The sequence below is a fragment of the Harpia harpyja genome, unplaced genomic scaffold (assembly GCF_026419915.1).
Source record: "Harpia harpyja isolate bHarHar1 unplaced genomic scaffold, bHarHar1 primary haplotype scaffold_39, whole genome shotgun sequence".
Classification (NCBI taxonomy): domain Eukaryota; kingdom Metazoa; phylum Chordata; class Aves; order Accipitriformes; family Accipitridae; genus Harpia; species Harpia harpyja.
Genome location: NW_026293320.1, coordinates 724,577 through 738,763, shown reverse-complemented (window position 1 = coordinate 738,763; position 14,187 = coordinate 724,577). Strand labels below are relative to the sequence as shown.

General features: G+C 61.3%; 1 non-coding gene and 1 pseudogene across 1 annotated transcript; one reads left to right on the top strand and one right to left on the bottom strand.

The window, feature by feature from the left end:
- The first annotated feature begins 964 nt into the window (after positions 1-964).
- Positions 965-1,037, top strand: TRNAF-GAA (transfer RNA phenylalanine (anticodon GAA)). Its single transcript has one exon. It is a non-coding gene; the product is annotated as a tRNA-Phe (tRNA).
- A 538-nt stretch (positions 1,038-1,575) lies between these two features.
- On the bottom strand, positions 1,576-13,972 carry LOC128138332 (antigen WC1.1-like; annotated as a pseudogene).
- Positions 13,973-14,187: the final 215 nt, after the last annotated feature.

Genomic DNA, 14,187 nt, shown 5'->3' with positions numbered 1-14,187 from the left:
CTATTGGTGTCCATGTCCACATCTTGGTAGCAGGGGTGGTGCAGGGAAGGCCTCTGTGAGGAGAGACGAGGGGTTGCCTCCATGCCAGACACATCTGGTTCCAGCTGGCTCCAAAATGCACCCACCACTGGCCAAAACCTGAGCCCATCAGCAAAACTGGGGGAACCTCTGTGAAGGTATATTTAAGAAAGGACACAACTGCTGAACTGGGAGAGGAGCGAGGAGAAAAAGTGTGAGAAACAGCCCTGCAAACATCAAGGTCTGTGAAGAAGGAGGAAGTGCTCCAGGTGCCAGAGCAGATGGTCTCCTGCAGCCCATGGAGAAGACCACAGTGGAGAAAGTAATCCCTGCAGCCTGTGGATGACCCAACACTGGAGACGTTGGATAATTCCTGAAGGAACGGTGGCTTGAGGAGAGCCCATGCTGAAGCAGGTTTATGTCAAAGGACTGTAGCCCATAGGAGGGAACACATGGGAAAAGTGTTAGAAGGAAGGAGCAGCAAAGAGGAACTGGTATGGACTGACCACAACCCCCCACTCCCCACCCCCTGCACTGCTCAGGGGGGAGGAGGTAGAAGAGTTGTGAGCTAAGGAGGGAAGTTGAGCAAGGGAGAAAAGGGTGGGGAGAGGCCTTCCATGGGGAAGGAGATAAGGTCTTCCTTATCTCCACCAGCCCCACACTTCTTCCACCCTCCGCCTTTGCAACTGCATATGCCTGGTCTGCCCACGTATCTTTGCCACTGTCACGTTTGTACAAGGCCCACATACATCTTGGCACACGCAGTGTAAGCTGGCCTCCACCATACCTGGAGCCCAGGTGGCCTTGGAGACAGAGAGGGGCCAGGTCCCCTCTGCCCAGGGCTGGGCACAGCTTTTCCCTGGGAACCTCCCTGAGGAGCTCTCCTCCCGTGTGTCAGCCTGTGGCCTGGCACGGGTGGCACAGGGACAAGGGCTGCTGGGGCAGGGCTGAAGTAGCTCAGCTGGGAGAGCGTTAGACTGAAGATCTAAAGGTCCCTGGTTCAACCCCGGGCTTCAGCAGTGATTTGCTCCCTTTCATTTTTTCACAGCCCATCTGTCGCCTTCCAGCCTGCCCCAGCCCTGCTTGCTCCTTCACCCCTTGTCAGAGCACTGTCCCTGCCTTGTAGCTGCAGATCTGTGGCGAAGAAGGAGCCTTCCTCCAGCACCAACAGTCCCCAGCCTTCCCCTGGGCAGGACTCTCCATTCAGTGCTCCTCTGGGGTGCTCTCCAGCTGTCCCTCCTTCCCTGCTCCACACGGATTGGGATCTTTCCTCTGCGGGGTCTCTGCAAAGACCCCCTCTCTCTCCTGCTTGTCATTCTCGATGGTGCACAGACTGCTCCCATCCTCATACACCTCCTCCACCTGCTCCTCAGTTCCCAGACCTGAGGCCACCATCCCCCCAGTCCCAGGGAGAGGCACTCCCTGGAGCTGAGGCCTCAATGGCATCCTCCTCCCTCCAAAGGTCTGTCACAGCGACACCTCTGATGTGCCCAGGAGAGCTGAGAAAGCTGTGCTGAGGGTAAGCCACTGTAGTGCCTGGGCACCAGTATTATTTACTCACACGCTGTCTCGAGCAGAGTTTCTTGGCCCCGCTGCAATGATTGACGAAACACCTATGTGCTCCTCTCTGGGCATCAGCAGGGAGATACAGAGCACAGCGGGATCCCTCTGGGGCCCCACATGAACATCGCTCTGCATCAGTTCATGCCTGCTGCAAGGGCACAAGTTGGGACACAAATGCCAGCAGTGGCTCCCCTGCGGTCCAGCATGGAAGGTCACCAACTCTCACACCGTCTCTTCACAACAGACCCAGCTCAACCACTCCCTGTTATTTTTACTCTCCAAATTTACCCTCTTCTGCATGTCCTGGCATCGTATACACTTCTGTGTTCTCCATCCCCCCAGTACCAGACCCAGGGCTCACAGCACAAGTGTCTCAGTAGTCCCCAGTTCCCTTACTCAAACCTCACCCACCAGACTGCACTGCCCAGCCCAGCTGCAGCCCCTCACAGCCATCAGTCCCTGCCCAGAAAAAGAAAGAGCTGCTCATGAGCAGCTGGGGTCTGCAAGGGCCCAAGGCAGCAGGAGCAGCCCATGGAGACTGGGGTCCTGGCAGAGCCATCAAAGGGGCAATCCCAGCCCGTGTGCCCCAGCAAGTGGCTCAGCACCCTGTGCCAGGGCAGTGGGGAGCAGAGCTGCCTCCTAACCACTGTCGGAGGTGATCCATGGACCATGATACACCCTGGGGCTGGCCAGGGTGTTCACAGCATGATGGAAAACTTAGGGCTCACTTGTGTGGGGCTACAGCCCAGGGCTCGCCCCAGCACGGCAGCTCTGCCACGGCCTCGGCCGTGTTCGACCAGCGTGGCCCAGGCAGGGCCTAGGGGAAAGAACGACCAGGGAATGCCGGGATGAGGAGATGGGTGCTCTCGCTGAGGTGCATGACGGGAACTTGCAAAGGACCATTTTGATGGAACCTGTGTGTATTGGTTTTGTGTGGCAAGGTTTTGGTAGCGGGGGGGGTTACAGGGGTGGCTTCTGTAAGAAGCTGCTGGAAGCTTCCCCTGTGTTCGAGAGAGCCCATACCAGCCGGCTCTAAGACAGACCCGCCGCCGGCTAAGGCCGAGCCAATCAGCGATAGTGGTAACGCCTCTGTGATAACATTTTTAAGAAGGAAAAAAGTTGGGACGGCGGTATTCGGCAGACGGAGAGAGGAGTGAGAACATGTAAGAGAAACAACCCTGCGGACACCAAGGTCAGTGAAGAAGGAGGGGGAGGAGATGCTCCAGGCGCCGGAGCAGAGATTCCCCTGCAGCCCGTGGTGAAGACCATGGTGAGGCAGGCTGTCCCCCTGCAGTCCATGGAGGTCCACGGTGGAGCAGATATCCACCTGCAGCCTGTGGAGGACCCCACGCCGGAGCAGGTGGGTTCCCGAAGGAGGCTGTGACCCCGTGGGAACCCCGCGCTGGAGCAGGCTCCTGGCAGGACCTGCGGATCTGTGGAGAGAGGAGCCCACGGAGCAGGTTTTCTGGCAGGACTTGTGACCCCGTGGGGGGCCCACGCTGGAGCAGTCTGTGCCTGAAGGACTGCACTCCGTGGAAAGGACCCATGCTGGAGCAGTTCGTGAAGAACTGCAGCCCGTGGGAAGGACCCACGTTGGAGAAGTTCGTGGAGGACTGTCTCCCGTGGGTGGGACCCCACGCTGGAGCAGGGGAAGAGTGTGATGAGTCCTCCCCCTGAGGAGGATGAAGCGGCAGAAAATAACGTGTGATGAACTGACCGTAAACCCCATCCCCGTCCCCCTGTGCCACTGGGGGGTTGGTAGAGAATCCGGGAGTGAAGTTGTGCCCGGGAAGAAGGGAGGGGTGGAGGGAAGGTGTTCTGAGATTTGGTTTTATTTCTCATTACCCTACTCTGGTTGATTTGTAATCAATCAAGTTAATTTTCCCCAGGTTGAGTCTGTTTTGCCCGTGACGGTAATTGGTGAGTGATCTCTCCTATCCTTATCTCGACCCACAAGCTCTTTGTTATATTTTCTCTCCCCTGTCCAGTTGAGAAGGAGGGGGAGTGATAGAACGGCTCTGGTGGGCACCTGGCATCCAGCCAGGGTTAACCCATCACACTGTGGCTGGCGAGATGGAAATGTCAGCAGGAATATTCCCCAGGGACCATGGGCTCTTGCAGACCCACAGCCTGACCCCAAGACTGCTGTCCCTGAGATATGTCCCTTCCCCACCGCCATGTCTTTGTGCTCTTCTCCCCCCAGTCAGTCTCAGGGAGACACCCCGAGACCTGAGCAGGCAAGCACCAGCTCTGGCTCAGAGCCCCAAAGGCTTTTAATAAGAACAGCGTAAAAACAGGGTCCTAAAAATAGAGGAAATGCCCAGCTGCTTCTGCTGCCTGTGGGAAAAGGGAGACGGTTCCCTGGTGCTCACGGCTCTCCCAGCTGCACAGACCTCTCCCTCCTGACTGCACCCAGCCCCACGGCAGGGATGGGCTCTGCTTGCCCTGGCATCAGGGACTGTTGTGCACTGAGCTCCGGTGTCACAGCCGTTGTGTCCTCAGGGGCATGTGCCTGAGACCCCTCTTCAGCATCGTCATAGCCTGTGCTCTCTGGGGACAGGGACCAGGCATCTGCCTCAGCTCCAGGGGCCCCAGCACTTCTCTGGGAGCGCAGGTTTGCCCCTGCAAGCAGCAAGGCAGGCCATTGCCCATTTGCCCCCTGGGGTGCCCCTCCTGGCCTCCACATCACCTTCCTCCCTTCTCCTCACCAGTCCTGAGATGTTCCGCTCCCTCTCCCACCCGCAAACTCCCAGGACACGTTCCTTCACCCCAGGAGGTTTGGCTCTCTCTCAGGACAGCACCAATTCATCCGGCACTGGGGATGGCACCCCAGGAACTGGCAGCGCTATCTTTCCCCCTCACCTCCAGCTGCATCCCTGGGCCCTGCTCCCTCCTCTGGTGCCCTGGGCATCTCCCAGTCTCCCTGCCCAGACACAGGATCCTCCCCAGGGTCAGAAACCTCCCGGGCATCATCATAGCCGTCCAATGGGTCACCTCCGGGCAGCACAGGGATGCCTGCAAGGAGAGGGGAGCTGGTGACAATGAGAAGATACACATGCAGAGCAGAGGATGGGAGGATATGCAGGGACACGAGGCTCAGACGGGGGTGTTGGCAGCACCACAGGAGGCCCCCATGTCCTCTCCAACTTCAACAGTGACACTGCTGTTCTTCACATGCCTGCAGGGAGGAGGCATCCACTCCTTCCCACACCCTATTACCTGGTGCTGACCCCAGACCGTCCTCCTCCTCGCTGTCCCCAGGGTAGGGCTGCAGATTGGTCAGGAAGCCCTCTGAATAGGAGCCTGGAGAGAGGTGCAGCAGGTGCTATGGGAGTGCACTCTGCTGACCCAGACTGTGGTCAGTGCTTCTGGGGACAGGGGACCCACAGAGCCAGGGCTGAGTGAGGAGGAGGGCTCAGGACTCACCCTGCCGCCCTGGGACAAACCCCATCTCAAAGGGACTCCCAGAGCTACCCCAGGACAGCACCTTCCCTCAGCCCTCAGGTGTCACCCAGGGTGCGGGGGCAGGCAGAGAGGGGCTGTCCCCCACTTGGATGGGAGGAACTGGTGGGGAGGAAGCTCCTCTCTTGGGCCCAGGACCTGGCTGCTCTCCCCACAGACTACACAGCCCCAGTGCTGCAGGGACCATTGGCCATGGGACTGCAGGGGGTCAGCCCTGAGTGGGGGGGCAAGGGGAGAGAGCCTGGCAGATGTGCCCCCTGGGAGGGACCCACACCCACCTGAGCGACTGAACCTCGCCTGCTTCTCCCACGCCGGGCTGTAACCGATCTCCTCATACACGGCCTCAGGGAAGGGCTCCCAAGCTCTCCTGGAGCCTGCGGACAGTGGCAGGGCTGGCCCAGGGACAGGCAGAGAGGGGACAGGATCCCGCTCTGCCCCCCCAGCTTTGGTCCCCTGGGCCAGCAAAAGGCTATTGCCGCAGCACAGCCCCGCTGCACCGTCTGGTTGCCGCTACCACTTCCTCAGTGAGGGCAACGTCCCCATGGAGATGGTCTGGAGCAGCGACACCCTCGCACTGTCCCCTCAGAGACAGCCCTTGTGCCCCTCTGGCCCCTGGGTCAGGTCCCTGGTGCTGAGCTTGAAGCAGCTCCCACCTTTCCTCTCCCCCTCTCTGCCCATGGATCCATAGCAACGGCCCTTGCCCTGCTGGAAGAAGGTTAGGGTTGGACAGAGGAGCAGCCTGGGGGCCTGAAACCATGGGCCTTGCCCCTGCTGTCCCACACTCCTCCTGGCATCTCCCCTGCCCCAGAGCCCCCTCCAGAGCTGCCCACAGCGCTTGCAGCATGACGTCCTCGTCTGTCTCCTCCCTACTCCCATCTGCCCCAGCCCAGCTCTGCCGTTTCTGTCCTCGCCCCATCCCTAACTCCCCCCGTGTCTGCACTCTCTACCCCTTGCTGCTGGTGGCCCACGGTCAGGCAGTCAATGAGGCGGTGCATGGGAATGAAGGCAGAGCACACCCTTGTCCTCCCGGCTCTGCCTGTGCCACTCACTGGCACCTCACAGCATCCCTGGCCTTGCCGGGAGGCATCTTCCCCCGGTGCCGCAGGGGAAGGACCCACCTCTGCGCCCAGCCCTGGCGCTTCGCAGTTGCCCAGCCAGGAGGGCCAGGAGCAGGCAGAGAAGGGCCCCCAGGACGATGCAGATGATGACGGGCAATGAGACTCTCCCACTGCTGGTTGGACGGCCCCGCGTGGGATCTGCACGGGCAGGAACACAGAACAGGCAGCACCAGGCCTGGGAGAGGTGTGGGGCCAGGACACACTGGTCCTGACCCCCACTGAAAAGGTGGTGAGGGACCCCAGGGTGTGAGTGATGGGGAAGCTCCCACCCCACTGGGTAAATGACAGCCCTCCCCAAACCCCACACCACTGCCCCGGTACTTCTTTTGGGGGAGTTTCACACCCTAGCGAGGAGCCCCTTCCCTCTGGCTGTGGATCACAGCCTGGCCCCATGAAGACCCAGTGCTGGTGGGGAGGACAGGTTACCTGCTCGGGGGGTTGGTGCTGCTGTCCTGGGTGCAGCTGCAGAGGAGAAGAAGAGCTGGGCTGAGAGGGTGGGTGTGAGGGTACCACCAAGCATCCTCTCTGAAAAACTGTGTGTATGTGTGTGTGCGCGCGCGCACATCTATGACTGACACATCGCACCCAAATCGCCCCTCCTGTGGGGCTGGTCAGGGTGGCTGAGGCAGAGCCCAGGGCCCTGCTCTGGGTATTGGGCAGGATGATGCAGGAAGCCCGGGAGATGCCCCTGGGGGCTGCAGGGCCCTGCGGGCAGAAGCTGGACAACATCCAACCCCACAGAGGCTGCTGCCCACTTGGCACCAGGCTCCCATGCTCTGCAGGGATGGCCTGGCTCTCGGGAGCTCTGGGGCTGTGATGGGACCCAGTGGGGAAAACATCTTCCCCAGCTCCTTGCCAATACCCCAGCAAGGGTCCCAGACCTGCCGCTCACCTGAGCAGTTCACGGCAGCGTCCTCCTTGTGCCGGCAGGCACCGCTGTCCCCAGGCCGGGCCCAGCAGTCCTGCAGAGACGGCTCTGTCCCCCGGCACTCCACCTGCTCCAGCCAGATGGGGCCCGTCCCCATCCCAAACGCAGCCTCATGCAGGGCAGACACCGCGGGGCCACAGCCCAGCTGCCTGCACGCCACCTCAGCATCCCGCATGTCCCAGGAGTCGTCGCACACCGTCCCCCAAGAGCCACGGTGCCAGACCTCCACTCTGCCCGAGCACCCGTCCTCACCTCCCACGGCACGAATCTTCTCCCTGTCTGGAGAAGGCAAAGACCTCCCACAGCACCGGGACAGCAGGCAGATCCCTGCTGGGTGAGAGGGGCATGCGGAGGAGCAGCTACCTGTGCAGCTTGTGGAGTCTGGGCACGCAGTCCCCAGGGATGGGGGCGTTTCTGGCCGTCTCCCTGCAGAAGGCAATGCTGCCGTGAAGGGGCTGCTGAAGGGGGGGTCATGCAGCAGAGAGCAGGGCTGAGCTCTGCTCGTGCCACCTCACTCATGGCAGCAGCTGAACCCCAGTCATTCGGGGGACATGCATGGCAATGTGGGGGACCCAGACTGCTCAGCCCCAAAAGGGACCTTGCTTCACAGAGCAGCAAGAGGATGTCCATGGAGGGGACAGTCCTCGGAGCCGTGGCTGGTCTCTTCTGAGACCTTGCCTGGAGACACCTCTGCCTCCCCTGGGCGCTGCTGCGAGCCCAGCTGGCAACTGCTGGTGAAGGTGTGGGGCTCTGAGACCTGAAATCCCAATTTTGCTACGAGCAGCAGCAGAGTCTGGCACATAAAGAAAAAGTTCCTACGGGCTGTCTCTACATTTGACCCTGCCTAGGAAGGAGCAGGAGTTGGGGATTAGCTCTGGTAGCTTGGTGCCCAGGTAGCTCAGAATTACCATTGCAGGTGATGTGGGTCTCATCTTGCAGGTCATCGCATGACTGAGGATCCCAGGGAGCCGAAGGACACTTGCCAGAAGGAGCTGTTTCTCTCCCCACACTGCACGTGATCTAGCCAGGTGGGGCCAGACGTCCTGCCGTAGGGCCGTTGTGTTTCTAGGGACCCTTCATCCCCGCAGCCCAGCTCCTTGCATGCCAGCAACACCGTTTTGCGAGTCATGGAGTTGGAGCAAATGCTGCCCCACGTCCCGTTATAGAAAACCTGCAGGCGCCCAGAGCAGTTGTTGCTGTTCTCCAGCCTCAGAGCCACGAACTCTGGGAGGAAGGGCCCCAAAGGGGAACAGGCTGGTCTGGGGCTGTGGGAGCAGGGATGCCCCTAACAGCCCCAGACCCTCAGGCAGGCAAAGGCATGGCCAGCAAGTCCCCCTTGCACCCATTGGCAGAGAGAAGTCCCCGACGGACAGAAAACCCTGCCCTCCCTGCTTACCCTTGGGGACAGCCGAGCTCCCCAGTGGGACTGAGGGGATGCGTGCGTGGGTGTCTGCGGGATGGGCTTGGGCAGGGGCTCAGAGGCAGCCAAGGACAGCCCCGGCCATTGCCAGCTCTCCCCTCGTCTCGGTCTCCCCGGGCAATGGGCTTCCACCACAGCTCCCGGCACAGACCTGAGCAGACGACTCCTGCGTCCTCTTTGTGCCCGCAGTCGTGCTGCCCCCAGGACCCTGCTGGGCAGTCCCAGAGAGAATCTTCGGCCCCGGAGCAGTTCACGCCATCCAGCCAGATCTGACCAGAGCCTTCCCCGAACCGAGCGGAGCCAACCGCCTGCACTGCCCCGCCACAGCCCAGCTGGTGGCAAATGACGGTGGCATCCGACAGGTCCCAGCCGTCATCGCAGATGGTTCCCCAGCTGCCCTGGTAGTAGACCTCCACTCTCCCAGCACAGCGCCCGGGCCCATTCACCAGCCGGACCTGCCGGCTCCCTGCAGTGGGAAGAAACCCCAGCTGCTGTCAGGGGCCGGCACCCACCCAGCCCAGAGCCTGGGGGGCCTCTGCAGTGTCACTCACCCCAGCAAATGACTCCCACGTCCTCTGCAGTCCCTGCCGCCGCTGAACTCTCGGGCAGGGAGGTGTTGCAGAGGGTCAGGTTGGCCTCGTGCCCTGTGCACCGGACCCCTCGTAGCCCCACGGGACCCGACCCTCTTTGAGGCTTTGGGGGATTGTAGGCTTTCTCTGCCTCTCCGCACCCTAGCTGCCGGCACACCACGCTGGCCTCCTGCACGTCCCACTGGTCATCCAGGACTCTGCCCCACGTCCCACGCTGGAGGATCTCCACTCGCCCGTCGCACCGGCTCCCTCCACCAACCAGCCGCAGGGACGCGGAGTCAGCTGGGCCTGGGGAGAGCAGCCATGCCCCAACCCTCAGCAGCACCAGAGAACCCAGAAACCTGCAGTGCCTCTCAAAGCTCTGGGACCCTCACGGTGTCCTGAAGCTCACCCGCCTGGCCCCAGCCCTCTGCAGTGAGCTTCAGGAGCAGGTTTCCACAGCATTTGTTTCCCAGTCCCTGAGCAAGACACTGTCTTTGCTTTTGCTGGGGTAGGGCCACTTCAACACGTCCCTGCCTAGGCAGGTGGGGCAGCTCCCACAGGAGGGAGAAGCAACGAGTGGAGTTACCCAGGGACAGGCAACGCCAGGAAAAGCCTTGCCGAACCTCAGCGCTGACACCGACACCGTTGAGACACGGTGCACGGCACACACGTCTCTGCCCCTCTGCATCCCTGGGGATCATGGACTGGGAGCCTGTGTCCCTGGCAGGGAGCAGAGCGAGGGGGGGCCTTTCCGATCAAACAGGACAAGTCTGGGACTTGCGCTGACTAGAAGCAAGGGCCCAACCCTGCTCTGCAGCTCATATCCCAGCTCTGCTGCTGCTGCTGCTGCCAGGGGTACCCGAGCAGCCCCTGCGGGTGTGGGATTGGGCTCTGAGAAGGACTCTGTGGGGCTAGGACAGGGCTGTCTGCAGCCAGAGGGATGGAGCAGAGCCCCACAGCTCTGTCCTGCAGCATGAGAGCAGATGAGCCCAGGCCTGGCAGTGGCCCCGGGGCATGAGCTGCTGCCCCAGGGACCAGAGACACCTCTCCCAGTTCAGCACTCAGCTCTCCCACATCAGAGCAGCAAGTCTGAGCAGACAAAGCTCTCCAGACCACTGCTGGTGAAGCCAGGGTTTCTCCAGGGAGAAATTCACACTCATGCTGCCATGGGGTCCCCTGCTTTGCGTGGCCACGTCACACCCAAGGGGCAAATGGAGTTAACGCAGCATTTTCCCTGAGCAGCGCTCACCTGAGCAAATGACAGCAGCATCGCTCTCGTGGGAGCACAAGGCCCCCAGAGCAGTCACTGGGCACTGCCCCAGGTGGCCTTCAGTCCCATCACAGTGAAATGAGTCTCTCCAGAAGGGGTGGGTGGCTCTCCCAAAATGACCTGGCCTGGGAATGGACTCGGCAAACCCGCAGTCAAGGTGACGACAGAGAACGTGGGCGTCCAAGAGATCCCAGTGGGAGGCACAGAGGGTGCCCCAGGTCCCCAGCACCTGGACCTCCACCCTCCCCTCACACTCCGTGCTGCCGTTCACCAGCCTGAACCCTGTGAACTCTGGGAACAGAGAAGGGTGAGAAAGGACAGACTTGTGCTTTTGCTCCCTCGGGAGGTAGAGGAGAGGCCAAATGGACGCCTTTCCTTTTTCCTCCTTCTGCACAATTTTAGGGCTGCAGACAAACATTCAAGGTCAGGTCTAATGGGGCTCTGAGCAACCTGATCTAGGTGAAGATGTCCCTGCTCATTCCAGGGGCGGCTGGACTAGATGACCTTTAAAGGTCCCTTCAAACCCAAACCACTCCATAATTTTATGATCACCCCTTCTGTCCTCCCCTCCAGCACAGCCCTTGCCCTGCTCTCCCGTCCTCAGCACACCCCTGGCGTTGAACCCCCCACCCTGAGTCCTTACGTGTGCAGGTGACACCGACATCCTTTGCGTGGGAGCAGGGCTCGCCCCTTGGGGATCCCCTGGGGCAGGAAGCAAGAAGGGATTCATTCCCCACACACTGCAGCTCTCTGTCCCAGATGGGACCATCCCCTTCTCCAAAGTGAGCTGCCCCAGCGACAGACAGGGCTGTGCCGCACTGCAGCTCCCTGCAGACCACGGTGGCAGCTTTGGGACCAAAGTCTGAGTCACAGATGGTTTTCCACTGGTCCCCATCACGGATCTCCACTCGTCCTGAGCAGGGGCTGTTGTCTCCAACCAGCTGGACAAATCCTGTAGCAACCAAAGACCCCCGTGAGTTCCCAGAGCCCTCTGGCAGTTAGTTACCTGACCACAGGCCACCTAATCTCTAAGGTGGCTGCAGGCAAAGAGCCCCACAACCATCCCAGCAGTTCCCACTGGGTGCCGATGGCACAAACACACCAGAGCCCTCCTGCTGCTCCTCAGGCATTAGCACGGCTCTCGGGGGCTGCCTCCCCTTCCAAACCCCCAGCCGCAGGAACCGCTCGTACAAACTGGTGCCATCCTGCAGACCCTGGGCTGCCTGGCACTGGCCCCAGGCACTGCAGCACCCAGAGCACTTGAGCCCAAGGAGGCGGGCCGAGGTACTGTTGGCTGCTGCAGCCTGCTCTGCCCCACCAAGCTCTGAGCCAGGCTCAGGAACCCCTTGGAGCCACTGGAAATGCACCCCGTTCCCAGCTGGTTCTCGGGCCATTGGGGCACTGCTATTAGAGGGGACAGGGTACAGATGCGGTGCAGGTGTACCTGCTGTCGCTGTCTTCTCCAGCCCCTGGCTCCAGCGCCTGAATGAGGAGGGGGTCCTCAGCCAGGGCCAGAATACGCTGCCAGGTGTGCACATCCCCGGCCAACAGCTGGGTAGAGGGCAGGAGAGTGGGCAAAGGAGCAGCCCTGGGCTGACACAAGCTCCCAGTGCAAGGACGGGCACCAAGGAGAACCAGAAAGTGCTGGCAAATCCCCAGGGCAGCCAGGGGCTGGGGTAGGCAGGAGAGGCTGGGCAGCAGGTCAGCACTGCCTGCACAGGGTTGTTTCCCTGTGGGCTGCCTCTCATGGGGTGAGCCTGGAAGAGGAATGAAGTGGCCACGGGCCACCCTGTTCTTCTGCCCAAGCCCAGTGCTCCTCCCCTCTAAGCAGCCCCTCTGCTTTGGGGGACTCATGTCTGCCAGGGGACACAACCCAAAAGTCCCTGGCCATGTTGGGCCCTTCCTCAGGACTGTGGGCGGCCATGTGAGCTGCTCTCACTGCCTCTGCCATGGTGAGACCTGGTCCTCGGTGCTGCCAGACAGGTCCTGGCTGAATGGGAGGAGAAAGATGGGAACCAAAGGAGACTGCGGAGCAGGGCGCGGCATTCATCTCCCAGCCGGAGGCTCCGATGGAGGGTGGGCTGAGCCATGTCCCAGGCCAGGCAGTGGCGAGTTCTCCCGGGGCTTTCCTCAGGGAAACCAGCAATGACAGTCACAGCTCGGCAGTGTGCCTGGCCACACCGGGACCTGCTCCAGTACCCTTCCGTTGTTCCCTGAGGGTGCAGCCAGGTCCCTTCCCCCATCCTGGCCACAAAGGTAGGGAATGGGCTGGCCCCTTACCTGAACACGTCACTCCAGCATCCCAACCGTGATCACAGTACTCTCGAATCCATTCTGTGTTTGTGCAGTCAGACAGGGCAGACTCGGTGCCATCACACTCTACAGCAGACATCCAAATGGGGCCAGATCCTGGCCCAAAGCGTGCTTCCCCATGAGCTTCAAGAGCAGATCCACAGCCCAGCTGCTTACAAACCACTGCAGTGTCATTCATGTCCCACTCGTAAAAACTACACACGGTCCCCCACTGGCCCTGTTGTTTCACCTCCACTCTTCCAGCACAGCGCCAGCTGCCACCCTCCAGCCTCACCTCCGCAGCTCCTTCAAACACCAACATGGGATGAGTCAGAAGAGCACCGAGCCCCGGACTGCAGGTCTGGGAGCCCCCCTTCCCACGCGGAGTCACAGGCACCGGCATGGGAGCCCTCCCGCTTCCATGCTGTCCCCGGGCCGCAGTGGGAGCCCCTCCTCTCCCCACGGGCTGTGCAGGCTGGGAGTGCCCAATGCCAGCCCTGCTGGGCCATTCACCATCTCACAGCCCTTGGCACCTCCTTCCACTCCAACAGCCCCATGCCCACCTCCACACTGTGCCCCCAGGCCCTGCCCAGGGCACCATCTCCTCCCCAGCCCAGCACACCCTGCACAGCCCTGTGCCCCCAGGCCCACAGCTTCCCCTGCCCACCACCTGCCCTGGCACCACCCAAACCCACACCACACCCCGAGCTTTCCATGTCCTCAGGGAGCACCGAGACAACCCCAAGGATAACCCCAACGCATGTCCCCTCCTCGCCCTTGACATCAGCCCAGCCCCCGTGCTTGGCCAGGGCCCCTAGGAAGGAAACTTCTCTGCCACCTGTGGGTGCAGACAGCCCCGTCCCCTTCTCTCTGTGGGGCACAAACTGCCTTCCTGGGGTCGGGGCTCCCCTGGAGCCTGGGGGCAGCGAGCAGCACACAAACCCTCCAGGGCACCCTAGAGATTGGCTGTGCCCTGGGGATCGCTGAGTGCTGCCATCACCAGCTGGGACACCGCCAGCCTCAAGGGTACAGCACTGGGGAACAAGGGGTCCCAAAAGGGTAACCCAGGATGGGGTGTCTATAAATGCAGCCAGGCAGGGGCTGCCATAAACACAGACAGGCCCAGGGAAAGGCAGAAGGTCCATGGGCTTGAACACCTTCTGACCCTTGTCTCAGGGGAGCCTGGAAAGGAACCGCGTCCCCAGAGGGATCCCCATGATCCCACTGGCCCCAGGAAGTGGGATGAGGGAACCAGCACTTACCCCTGCACATCTGCACCCAGAGGAGAAGCCACAGCACCTGAGGGAACACCAGTCCCTCTCTCCCCATCCTGAGAGTCCTGCCCTGCTGGCACAGCCCTGCTCCACCCCACTCCCTGCCACGGCTCCCGGGGACTCACGGGGACAACAGCGATGGGAGGGTTATATATCTCTGCAGATGCCGACCCAGCTACAGGAGGAGCCAATCGAAGCAGCAGCACCTTTTTAGACATTATCGGGAGCCATCTCCCCTCCGACACAGCCCAGCCCTCCAATGAACTTCTC